This window comes from Notothenia coriiceps, unplaced genomic scaffold (assembly GCF_000735185.1).
Source record: "Notothenia coriiceps isolate Sejong01 unplaced genomic scaffold, NC01 NC01_scaffold00031494, whole genome shotgun sequence".
NCBI classification, from domain to species: domain Eukaryota; kingdom Metazoa; phylum Chordata; class Actinopteri; order Perciformes; family Nototheniidae; genus Notothenia; species Notothenia coriiceps.
The window spans coordinates 30,958-44,565 of NW_011364195.1; positions in this window are offsets into that span (position 1 = coordinate 30,958).

Consider the following 13,608-nt stretch of genomic DNA (forward strand, 5'->3'; position numbering starts at 1 on the left):
TGATAATATACCGGCTTGGGCATTCAGTGAAAAATTGCTGCAATCATGGCCGGGTGCTGTTCAGAAATAGAGCAGACTGATGTAAGAAACTGAGCCAAAGGGCTTTTAAAGGTTATGTCATCACTTGTGACAGTTGGAGGAGAAAAGAATATCCGCCGGGACTCGGCTCTGTCTGTCAAGGCCAGAGATGAAAGAGGGAGATAGAGAGACGTGGAGTAAAAGAAAGCAAATGTGTTCTAGGGAAATAAGAACGTCTAATAAAAGCAATGACCGCAATAATAAAATAAGTGTTGCTTTATATCTCCTGATTAAAGGTTGGACTGTCATCCCAAGAGAGAACTGTCATTTGGTTTCAATGTGTGGAAGGGTTTCAATTCCCTATACAGTTTGCAAAAAAGTGTCTATATTTTTATACTACAAAAGCTTAGGAATATATAGATGCCTTGCTCAACAACATTGTGGTAAGGCATGTTGGATACAAGTGTTGCATGATGTACAAATAGTCAGATTAAACATAAACTACCTGATGTAATATAATAATCATGGGAACATAGCTGCTGTTTCCCCATCTCTTCAGGTGCCAGAAATGGCCATCTCCTCTGCTATTATTGCCTTGTAGCTGCATCTTCTATATTAACCATAAAAAACGAGTGGTACATGCTCTGATTGCAGAAGACATCAAGGTCTAAGGACAGCAAATGAAAGCACGAGGGCCTGACACAGAAGCCCAATATCCAGCGGCCCTGACATTTGGAAGAGAAGGCTTTTTAATGTGGGAGGCAGAATGTTTTCTCTCTCCCCGCCTCTCACCGCAAGTGTTTGTTTCATAATTTCTCTCCTTTGTCTTTTTGTGTGGTTTGCCAACCCCCTATCCTGTCTTTTATATCTTTCATGTTTCTGCGTGCTTTAAATAGACCCCTGTGCGCGAATGTTGGTTGAGGATATCTCTATATTGCACTCCTATCTGTAGTGAGTGGAGCAGCAGTGCTCAGACCCTCTCACCTCGCTGTCAGAGGGTTATCAAAGTAAAACCTGGTGTGTCTCCCACTGAGCTACGAGGCACAGATCTTCCCCTCACCGGCTTTCATCTGTGCCTCAATGCAACTGCACTGAAAGCACACAGACATATTTATAAAAAATTCTGTCACAATCCTTTTTCTACCCCCTATTTTCTTCTCGTAACCCTTGTTTACAGTCATCAATGTGCAGCTAGTCTTCCAGCCTAAATGAATGTTGATTTCTCAGTGATGATTATTGGTTGTCGAGAAGTGTTGATTGAAGTTTTGTTTGTTCACTGATAGTGCCGATACAGCTCTAAGTTGATCGTCAAAGTGATCCAAAAGCATCTCTTGACTCTGACGGTACAGGCATTAACATGCAGAGACTTGAATTTACATGCTTAGCTAAATTAGCATTGATTATTTCACCGGGTTAAGATGCTCACTCGCTTGCTATTATTAAGGCGCTGGAAAAGAGCCAGGAAATGTGCTTTACGCTGTGTGAAAATAATAAATTCACAATTTCCACTCTTATTATGCTGGTGTTTTGTTTACGACCATGCAGCACAGAGACTTGTACGTGATATATGTATACAACATGTGAGACAGTGTGTCTGATAGAGCTTCCCGAGGCAGTAAATCTAGGCTTTCTCATATCCTGCTGTGATTTGTAATTCTGTTGACTTATCTTGGCAAATCAGTCTTTCCTGCTTCTGGTTTAGCTGACAGGCTAAAGCCACTTTATAATACTCGAGCGTGCTCAAACACACACATGAACACCCTCACATCCACACATAGAAAAAGTGGTTATTTATTTGTCTTTTTGAACATTTTGAAGCATGGATGCAAATAAAAAACTGACTCTACTGATCAAAGCAGGCTGGACAAGATGTGGTTGATTTGATGTAATCAGATCATCCCATTAACATATGAGTTCATCATAATAACAATGACTAAGATAATCAAGTAAAATCGGAAATCCCAGATCTTGATAGCCACCCACATTTGATTAACAGATCCATTGACCTTGTGTTATCTCCACAACATGTAAGTTAAATAAAATTAAGAACAAGTGAGATACCTAAAATGGAAAGAATTTACCCTGCTGACGGTTTTGCTTAAAAGCCCTGATTCCCAATCACACACACATTTGAAAAACACAAAAATACAGTCGGATGGTGAAAAAAGATTACTGTATGTTCAGTGTATTTTTCTATCTTTTGAAGACTGTAGGATGAACAAATAATAATCTTATGTCTCTTTAACCTGTGATATGGACATCCTTCAACCATTAAAATAGCTCAGTAAATCAAAAAGAAGGATAACACAAAAAGGAGAAACACTCACACTTTCTCGGTCAGCCTCGATATACTCCCACATACTTGTCACATGGTATCTCTATAATGTAAGCAGAGCGGTATGGAAATTCATATTTATGGTACATATTTATGGGTATCAACACATTCTCCTTGCAGCCATGTTTTTACCAGAGATAACCTGCTGACATTCAGCTAAATCTAAGCGATAGCGATAGCAGTGTGTAATTTCCTCCCCCTCAGGTTGATAGCACAGCATGTTGTCACAGGTGTCACAAGCTATGGTTAAACCTGTCAGCGTGTTTTTATGTTATTATTCCATGTAAACTTGCAGCCGTGGTAATCACACCCCTCATGGCATCTTCGTGCTCCGAGGGGCCAGTGCATGGGAAAAGCAAAAATTATCAGCTCACCCGATGGTGCATGTTATACACCACCTCTTTATGTGGATTACAGGATGTAGGTGGGGTGGGTGGACTCATCGCAGCACAGACTGCTCCTCACACCAACACCTACGTACCAACAGGCGGACAGCACAGCTAAACACCAAGCAGAAAAAGAGCAACTAGCACTTAGCTGAGAGCTGGTATGACTACTGCCAGTCTGTGGTTTTACAGATATGAGTAATTCAGATGACTAAGCATCTAAACAAAAGATTGCATGTTTGTGCACAAGGTCTCTTTACGTGCTATTTAATGTTGTAACGAACCTCCTAGCATCAAAACAAAAAGGCAATTGGAGGGCCGATGTCTTTCAAGGCAGTTTCCATGAGTGTAAAATAACTTGTGTATCCGTTATTCTCAGCCCTTGATGCACCCTTATACCGAATCTTGAGATTTTCGGGCCATTTTCCAGTAATTCCAACTACAAGTTGTCAAATCAGGAAACTATTTACAGTTCAATTACTCTTCCCCTCAGTTTCTATTCTGAGGATAATGTCTGGAGAGTTTCTACTTCTGTATTCCTAAAAAAACACTTTTAGCACTTTTAGTCCATTGTTTTTGTTGAAATTACAAATGTTGATGTAATGTGAATTAGAACTGATTTCAGACTCTAGTTGGACAGTGACAGTGGTGGACAAAAGCAGTTCCTCATTTCTTTACGGAGAATTGTTAATAGCTAATTAAGCTAATGTTAGCTGCATTTAGAGGTTTAAAAAAGTTGTTTTCAGGTGACTTTGTAACGTTTTAAAATGATCCGTTTTAGATAACAAAATGTATAAAATGGGTAAAAGATAAAGCACTTTTTGAACATTAAAGCATTTAAACACGGAAAGGTAAAAGCACACAATACTATATGAAACTGGAAATTAGCCCAACAGAGCCCCTTTAAGTCACATATTTTTCGTGTGTGTGCGTTGATGAGATGAAACATGCATGTGGGACGGTGTGAGGAGGGGACCCATTGCCAAGGGTTGCTTTCAACTTGCTAACAGATACAGCCATTTATGACAACCATCTGCCCAGCGTGTGTGAATGTGTGTGTTTTTGCGTGTGTGTGTTCGCTGGTGGGTGTCGGGGTCCAGGTGGCTGCATACTGTAATAATGCACCCACAGTGTGCAACAGCACAGGGGACATGGGGGCCCTGCAGAGCATGTTAGTCATAAAAGCACATTCATAGATGCTCAATTTGGGGGCTGCAGTTAGCATGGACACTTAAACCATAGGAAGTGTTGCTTTCAGGCTCACAACTTTGGCTAAATTAGTAGAATAATATAGATTAAGCTCCTTTTTTATGGCACACAGTCAAGTGTTTCTAAACCCTAACCCTATGACCACTTACAATCACACATTAGAGCAGAGGTGTTTAAATAAAAATGTCTTGTTGCCTGAGTGGAAAACGACCATGTGATTTATTTTGTGGGCGGCTGAAGAGGTTGTCAGTTCAGAGGCTTGCTCGAGGCAAGGAGGATAAGAAAGACCACTTCATAAGCTAAAGGATGTAATATATGAGGGTGGTTTGAAGAGGATTAGGCTCCTTTTAACTCCACTTATTGATATCCTGAAACAAGATCAGGGTTCAGATCCTATTGGTGTCAAATATCTTTGGGAATGTGTTGAAACCCTTTGTGGATGATGAAGCAACAATTCATTTTCTGATGGAAGAGGCAGCTGGAAACAAGCCGAATATACAAAAATAATTTGATCTCGCCCGTCTGCTGTGACTCACAAGTTTGTCGACAGTAAGCGTTTTGGGTGAATCAGAGAAGCGGTTAAACTTGATAAGAGAGAACATGGGAGGAAACACTGTACTTTTCAGTCTTTTGATTCCCACGGCGAACACTTGCAAGTGAAAGGATCCATTCCTGTGCCGCAAATAATGTTTCATCGCTTCTGAGTGCGGTTTTGCATATCAAACCAATGTGAAATCATCCATTGGTGCGTTCTATATTGATGCTAAGGAGGGAGACGGAGGAGGTCTATTTTTACACCTAGTCAAAACAAGGTTTGATGTGAAGGCCCAGCAGAGAGGAGGAAAACAGTTGAGCTGATATTCTGTTCTCAACCAGAGACACAAGGATCTGCAGATGCTGTCTGTCATGTTGTTCAGATATCTGGCAATACATAGCCTTGGATTTCAAAGCGCAGCAGTTTGTTGCTTGAAGGCTAGCTCCGTGGGATGGTATGCCCACACTTTGTTCACATTGAAATATCCAAACAACAATTGAATGTGTTGCTATGACATTTGGTACATACAGTACATATCAGGGTGGTTTGTAACAACTTTAATCATCCTTTAACTTTCATATTATCAGGTCAAAATCTAAGCTAACAACATTTCTCTTAGTTGCAGTGTTAGTGTTTTTTGCTAATTAGCGTGCTAATTTGTAGTTAACATAGTTCCTTCTAAATACCATAATGTTAGCATGGTGTGCATGTTAGCATACTGATGTTAGCATTTAACTCAAGGTGCTGGCATGGCTAAAGACTCTGGCACTCATTTGATAGTCTACGGTTGATATTTATTTTAATTTATGCACATTTATATGTATTAAATATATCTCACCCTTCCACTCACAGTGTCTATACATTCAACACAGTCCCACGGCATTTCGTGTTATGGTCACGAAATTAAGCTATTGATTCGTTTTCACCAACACGATATCCCCATTTTTTTTGTGTCACACAGAACGATTTTAAAAGCAATGCAAATAATAACAAATTAGAAGGGAAAAGATATTAAAAAAAAATACAGATTTCAGTATTCTGACACAGAACGATTTTAGAAGCAATGTATTTATATTCGTAGTATGTTTCATGCCTGCACCAAATAATAACAAATTAGAAGGAAAAAAAGATTTTTAAAAAACCATTATTCAGTATTCTGAGGCCCCATTTCTTTTCCTCACGGACGGCAAAAAAACTCAGAAATTATACAATTTAAAATAAAAGGGATAGGGATAGGCTTAGGGTAAGATATTGAGATAAGAAAATGTTTTTATGAAACCACACAGCATCCGGTCTTCCAAGACCCGACCGGACAAAAATATGTGGTGCAGGCACGAAATAGAAATACATTGCTTTTAAAATCGTTCTGTGTGACACGAAAAAAATGCGGAAATCATGTTGGTGAACACGAATCAATAGATTAAATAAATTTTGTGACGATAACACGAAATGCTGTGAGACTGGATTGATACATTGGCTTATGCATATGTGAACTATGGGTTATATATGTATACACACTTTGTGTACATGACAATGGCTGTAAGCCGCGCCATGGCTATGTGTTTATGCCCGTGTGTATATCCGCATGTCTGTGAGAATATAAAAGGTCTTTTTACACGTGGATTATATCTTAAGAAGGCTTTAAATACTATAGAAAGTGCACATCCATTTAGAAGCTACAGTAAACGTGCCAATGCTGTAAATGTGCTGTCTTGGAAAAGCAAAGTAATTAAGGTCACCTATTCAATGAAGATCTGTTATCAAAGGTATTGGGTTGTGAAATGCATTCTTCATATGGTACAATGTACATAGAGGCTTTGTCTTGTGAGGCATAGCCTGTTTTCACGGCTATATTTAGAGGCTTGTTTCTACTGGAGGTGAGGATATTTCCTACTGTGTGTGAGCTGAGGGAGGCATATGTTTCCCCCCCATCTGACCTACACTTCCTGGTGTGAATTAAATCAGAGCTGAGAAGTGCTGAGAGGAGGTGATAGGCATTGGTCTCTAGAGATAAGCCAGGGTCCTTTTTGCTCCAACCGGCCACTAAAGTAGATGTGTAATTTCACTTCCGGGAATATAAACCAGTTGTAGTGCTTTGATGCTTTAAGGGGGGAAAATAAGACAACACACAATATGAACCATGATAAAACCTGAAAGCTCTAAGATGGCTTTAAAATGTTACCTCGTCATCTTGCATCTCCTTTGTTATACACAACTTGATTATGTTCCAACAGCCTTGGTGTCTTGGCTGATGCTAAAGCAAATAATAAATCTGTTGCATTCCTCCTAGCCACTTTGATGTATGCGTCACAGATGTTGCGTTTAAATCCGTCCGTGGGCAAGAGATGAAAAGAGACTGGTGGTTGAGTGGCGGAAATGCTGAGCAATCTTCAGAGGCCATCTGGAAATGTGTGTGGAAATGGCCAGCTCCATCTTCCCTCCATCATCTTCAGTCATACGTCCAACTATGGCAAGGGAACTGATGAAACCTGGAGCAAGAGCAAAAAAGTGTGGGATGGATATGGGATAAGAGAAAAGGGAAGGGGAGATGAACAGATAAAGGGAAGGTGAAATCAAGCCAAAAGACTGGGTAAGACCTGTCAGTCCTCAGGCCATGATAATCCTTTCACAGCGTGGTCACCCGCCTCTTTAACCACTCCTTCGTTTTTACCATCTTGCCAGTCTGAGGCTTACAGTGTCACATGGCTTCACATCATGGACCTTGTAGGATAGTACATTTCTCGCTAAATACACTGAGGATAAGAATTTTCAGCCAAAGTGGTTCTAGGGAAGCGAATAGCGATCAGCCTATTGGATACATTGCCATCAAAGACATTCATGGTTCCCTGAGGATGAATCCTTACTGACTTTTGGGATTCTGTAATCTTCTGCAATCATCAATTACATGGTTTTTGACTTGTTTCAGTTAGTAGCTCTGTCTTTCTTATCTGACGCACGCATGTTTGCTTATTTACCTTGCCATAACTTTTCACCTCCATCACAACCAATATGTGACGGTAGCAGAGCCTCGATTCGCTGATAAAGATCAGTCTACTTTCTAGTTTCTAAAAGAGCATGCTGGCTCCAATCTCCTTTCCTCGCAGGGATGAATCCATTGGGTTTTTGTCTTACTTTGCTTTCCAGCTTATGATTTATTCATATGTGGAGTAGAACAATCCCCCACCCATAACCCCCCTACAGTACCTCTCTCCAATCAGAAATATCGAAGGAGGCCGTATGGGGATGAAGCAGGGCAGCATGAAAACCAGTTTTAAAATTAATCCAGCTCTATTTGCTGCTTTGCTTTTTTAATTAAATGTAGTATGGCATGGCATTTACTGAAGGCTACATTCGGTATTGTTGTGTACAGTGAGAGAAACAGGGCGAAAAGGGGAGGACATGCGACCCATGATGCCCTAAGCACACGGCATGTGCCTCGGGTTGCTTTCTTTTTTTCATGGCACATCCATTCATAATTCACCATGTAAACTACAAAGGTGGATGGTTTATGGGCATCCAAACTAGTGATGAGACAGAGAGAAAAGAGAGGCATATTTGACACTTCAAAGCATTTTAATGCACCATATGCAGCATGGGAAATGAACACGAATTAGGATGGGATTTTACCAAAACCTTTGTACTCAAACACAACACCGGCTAAAGCCTGGCAGATGAGTAGGGGCGGGGGGGAACTGATGTGTATGAGTGCTATGGATTTATTAGATGGCGAGGACAACCGGCTCATAAAAAATGTGTGATATTGGGTGTATATGCACTCTCCCACATGCAACACAGGCATGTACACACTCTCTCATGCACACTGTGTGTAGACCCCTTTATTTTAGCTTTGGAACTCCCTCCAGTTTTCTGCTTCTTCTCATTTATTTTTCAAGCAAGAGTTGTCCCAGTAGAAGCTCCTGCATGTCAATTTAACAAGGTCACGTTCTGCACAATACCTACTCAAAAATGATGGCCATAATGTCTAATGTTAAATTATGTGCATTTTTTTACAAGGAGAATATAAGAGCATCCTCAGTATATTCTTTCTTTCTTTCTTTCTTTTGAAAGAACTGCTTTTGAACTGCTTATTTTAAAAAAAAACAGCAAACACAGAAGAAAACTCTGTTGCCTATAAAGATGCTACGGGTTGTGATCTCCAAATCTATATTGACGTCACTTGGTTATACTACAAGTCCCACAATGCCTTGCTCTCGTTTCTCGCTGTGCTGGCGATGTCGCTGCGTTCAAGTGCACCTCGGAACTTCCAACTCCGGTGCTCTAAATGTCAGTTGCAACTTGCAAACTCAAGTGGTTCAGATATAAGATAAACAAAAATTAGACATCTTTGCCAAACAAGGTCATTGTCAGTGGTAAGTCTTACAGTATTTGAAGGGAATTGGGCTACCTGTGGTGATGGTGACATCAATGTGTTATGCTAGAAAACCAGGTTACAAGTGCATCTCAGTTTAATACAAATCTCAGGAAAATACAAAGTTTTTGTATAATTTGAAAGGTAAAAAAAAGGACCTAGTCTGTCACTCAGTGGGTCAAAATGGAATTGGAGACTAATTTAAAGACTAGCATGTTTAAACTGGGAGCACATATTTTATTTTGGCTACTGTTGTAACATTTTTTAAGCAAATTAGCACGCTCACCTTTTAATCAGAACAATGGAACGCAATACCTTAAGTGGTGGCAGCTTTTCACTGAATCACATAGCCTTTAGTATTTATTTTTGTTTCAAATACTTTGTTTTATTTTGTAAAGCACCCTCATGTCATCATTATACTGTGCACAATTGGGCTAGCTAAACTTAAACAAATGCTGTTAGCAGAAACATTCAGAATGTACACCATTTTTAGAAAGAAAAAGTAGGCCTATTACTAGCCTTAAAATAAACCCCTGATATTTTAATTTGTATAAGCCTACTAACACTTTTGTTATGAACCAGCTGAGTATATAAGATAAGATGGATCTTTATTAATCCCTGTAGGGACATGTACGTGTCATAGGCATAGCAGCAACATACTACGAAAAAACCACAGATAGTACACATGGAATATACATGGGCATAATAATAATAATAAAAGTTAAAAAAAATTTAATGAATTAAACATGTGTTAACAGTATGAATATATTTAAATGTGCTGGTCCCAGAGCTGGTAAAAGTTGTATGTGCATACAGTGCATCTATTATTAATAAACTCGACGATATTCAGTTAAAACGTCGGTTTTAACATTTGATACTAGTACTACAGCTTTTATGTTCACCAACCCCTAATGTCATGAAGTTGTCAAATTACAATGACAATCTTTACTACGCTGGCACCACGTAATCGTCACATTTCCCACAGCACTTGAAGGCAGCACGTCTCCGTACCGTACCACTACGATCAGCAGCAGCAGCAGCAGCAGCAGTGCTTTCTCTCCCGGTAACCTAAACAATGACTGCTACTACAGACCGGAGGAAAGCACGCCAATAGAATGCGTTACACAGCACCAAAACCCTGCATTTTGTTGCTATTACGACCGTGAACATGTGGATACCTACAGAACATGAAAAATACGGCGTCGGTAAGTTTATTGCCTTTATGTTTTCCAAACTGCTGTCCTCTATCACTATCAATGTGTGTGGATGGGTTTCTAGAGGTGACTGGCTTCAGTTCAGGGATGATGATATCCACCTTTGAATTGCTGTGTTAGGTTTTTTTTGGTTTTTGTGGAACACAGCATCAGCTTGGATTTCATCTGACTGCCACATTGCATAGCATAGGGTTGTCGCTATGACCCCCCATGGGTTGCTAAATCATCATCTTCCCATTTGTTATTTTCTTTATTCCCCCTTATTTTTACAGTTTATTCTACTGGGCGATCTTTACTGGAGCTTTGTTTTTTCTCATGTTATTCTGTCTGTTTGAATGGGAACTCAGCTGCTTACCAGTCAGTCGCTGTGTGTCTGTTTTTTTTTTAACGCAACCTTTTGTCAATTCTTCAAAAAAGCAAAATACAAATTTGAGGAAAAATCTAAAATAGATTTGTTTTTATTTGATAGTGTTTGGGATTGAGATTACACTGGGCATTGACAGGTCATGTGAATGTGTGTCTCCCTCAGTGCATTGTTCCAGGCTGTTCGGGGCTCTGGATCAAACACTGAAGTGAGACAAACAAGCGACAACAACGCAACCCAAGCCAAATGTAGAGGGGGAGAAAAATCCCGCACAGACCATGTCTTGTTGGTTTGGTTGGAATTTTCTTCTTTACCCGCAGAAAAAGCAGGCTCTGCACTGAGAGGCGGCTTAAATGTCTCGTAATTATTTTCCCCAGAGATATTGGTGTGTGTGATGCTCTGCTCCCTCCATGATCCCACAGCCTCTGTGAAAACCAGCCAATAATCATTCTGTAATCTTCGCATGGATGCCAGGAAAAAAGTGGCCAGTAAAAACCTCTTAAAACTACACTACAACTGTGATATGATAAGAGATTATTCCCTTTTCCCTCTGCCTTCTTTCTTGTATTTTGACTTTTTCTTAGGCTCTTTTTAAATGTTACTTTCTATCCAAAAAATGATCAGAAATCAGTGAACCAGGAGCCTTTGCCCTCTCTCTGTCACACTCCCTGGTGTGGTCACTTGACTGCTACATTTTCCCCTGGTGTAGACTTGTTTCCCTTCCTTGTCCGGGTCAATGTAAGTGCTAAAATCCCTGACTCACTAGTTTAATCACTCTGCATTTTTTAATATACTTAATCCTGTGCAGGGCAAACTCTTCTTGAGCCCATTGCTTTAATATTTTGATAGGGCAGAATAGATTTATTCCAATTAGCCTCTCAAACCCATCCCTTCCTGTCAAAGTTCACTTGGCTGGATAAAAGGAAGACATTTATTTGAAGGCTCAATACTTGCCATTGTCCCCACACTGCAAAAGGGGGGCCTTGTTAATTGGATTAAGCGTCTTTATCCCATTTCCCCTCCAATAACCGCAATAAGACTCATTTAATTAGCTGTGATTTATTTCTTAAGACATGTTTTGGCAACGGTGCACTTCTTTGTGTTCTCGTCCTTGTGTTTTTTTTTTAGGAAGGAAATGGGGTGTTTTCCTGTTATGAAATTGATGTTACATGATACACAAACACACACAGCACACATGTATGGTGAGGCTGTTTGGTGGTAAAGGATTTAGTTATGATGAAAGCAGCTTGTCAGGTTTATTAGGTTAAGTGTTTTTTTTCAGTCTGAGGTTCATAAATGTTAATGGACTGGACTGGTCTTTCCTTTCTTTTACTGTACGTAGTCTATCCATGTCTGGTAAGGAAGTCATTTATTATGTTTAAGTGGATTAATAGAGACTAGGTAGATATTATTAGGTGCTTTAAGGGGCAGTACTCCAAAGAAGTATGACATGTTGCTTGACCATATCGTAAAAATTGCTGTAATTGCTGTTACGAAATACCACACTTAAAGTCGGGGTGAAAAGCCGCTATAAATATGCTTGCGAATAAATTCATTGGAAATTGAGTTTAAAAGGGGGATAAAGATGCATATTTGTAGACAGTCTCTCTTGTCAGGATCTTTAACACAGAAATCGTTCAGGTCATTTTTTTGTCTTTTATTTAATCGATAGGAGAATAGGAAAATACTCCCATTAGCTTCTCTCCTAGTTCACATTCTGCAGGGAAAAGGGTAACCAAATATGTATCCTTGTGGCAAAATAACCTCACACCAGCAATGTCTATTGATCCCCAGAATCTCACCCTAAATTATTAATGCCGGGAGGAACTGCTGTCCACAGGTCTCCAAATCTTATGGCAATACACCACCTGAACTGGTGTGGAGCTGAATCACACCTCAGTGGAATTGACATCATTGATCCACATCTACTATGCTTTTTATTTCCAATAATATCCATGCTGTAGAATTGCTCTGATATCCAAATATTGGTATAACTTAGTCCCCACCTTAGCCATTTTTAAATCAACCCCAGGTGCTTTTACCGAGCATTTTACCCCCATTTGACAGGGAGGCAGGCAAAACTAAAAGACCTTGGATATCTTTGGATCTTTGCACATTTGATCTTGAGCCAAATCGAGAGGAGATCAAAAAGTCTCGCTGTGTAATTGGAAGGTTGCTTCGTTTGATGTCTATTCGCCTTACTAGTGAAAGCGGGGCCATGGGAGGACGGGGGCCACTGCCATTGATGAAATATGAATGGACTCTCGGCGAGTTAACATTAAGGCGCCCATTAGCCCACCAGTGTAGTGATTACTGGTTTTAACCCGAAGCAAGACGTTTGGAAGATTGATGAGATTGCGTTAATATCTGATTCCTGAATGCACTTGGGATTTGGAGGAGAATATTTCAAATCAAACTCACGTTTTTTGAACACAAAGAAGGGTTGTAAAAATACTTCCCAAAAGCTCCATAAATGCATGATGGATATCTGTCACAGAAGTCACACACTTTGACTTTGACCTCTGACAACGTAGTGTACTGGAGGCAGCATTGTGTCATTCGTAGAGTTAATGCTGGAGACAGACAGAGAGTGAGGCCTTTCTCCTAATTAAGGCCATCTGATTCAACCAATCAAGCATGTCATTGCTCATCATAATTTAGACCCATAATTAAAGTGTTTTAACGAGATACTTTTAATCCAAGTGCATGCAAGTGGAATTCTGTTGAAGCTTGATTTAGTTGCGCAACCCTTTTTAAAAAAAACAAAAAACTAGACAGAGTGAAACAGGCCTGATGCCATGGAGGGCCAGTGTCGGGGCCTGGAGGATTCTTGCTTCCCTCAGGGGGGATGTCGTTGTGCATGATGAGGGTTGGAGGACGTGGTTGAGGGTGCTGGCGCGTGTCAGGGGTGGACTCATTTTCAGGACTTGCCCTGTTACCCCCAAATTCTCCCCTTCTCGCCTTAACCCCCCCCCCCCTCCACGGGGGATTAGCTGGTTGTTTTCGAGGGGGGCCCCAAGGCCCATTCCACCATTATACCCATGATTCCCTAATGCAGCAAGCCCCAGGGCGGTGTGTGTGACAGGGCGGGGGGGGGGAGGCGTGGCGAGGTGAAGCCCACCAGCTTGTAATTGCTTCTTCGCCCGCCGCCTCGTCTCCCTCTGCAGATAACGCACCC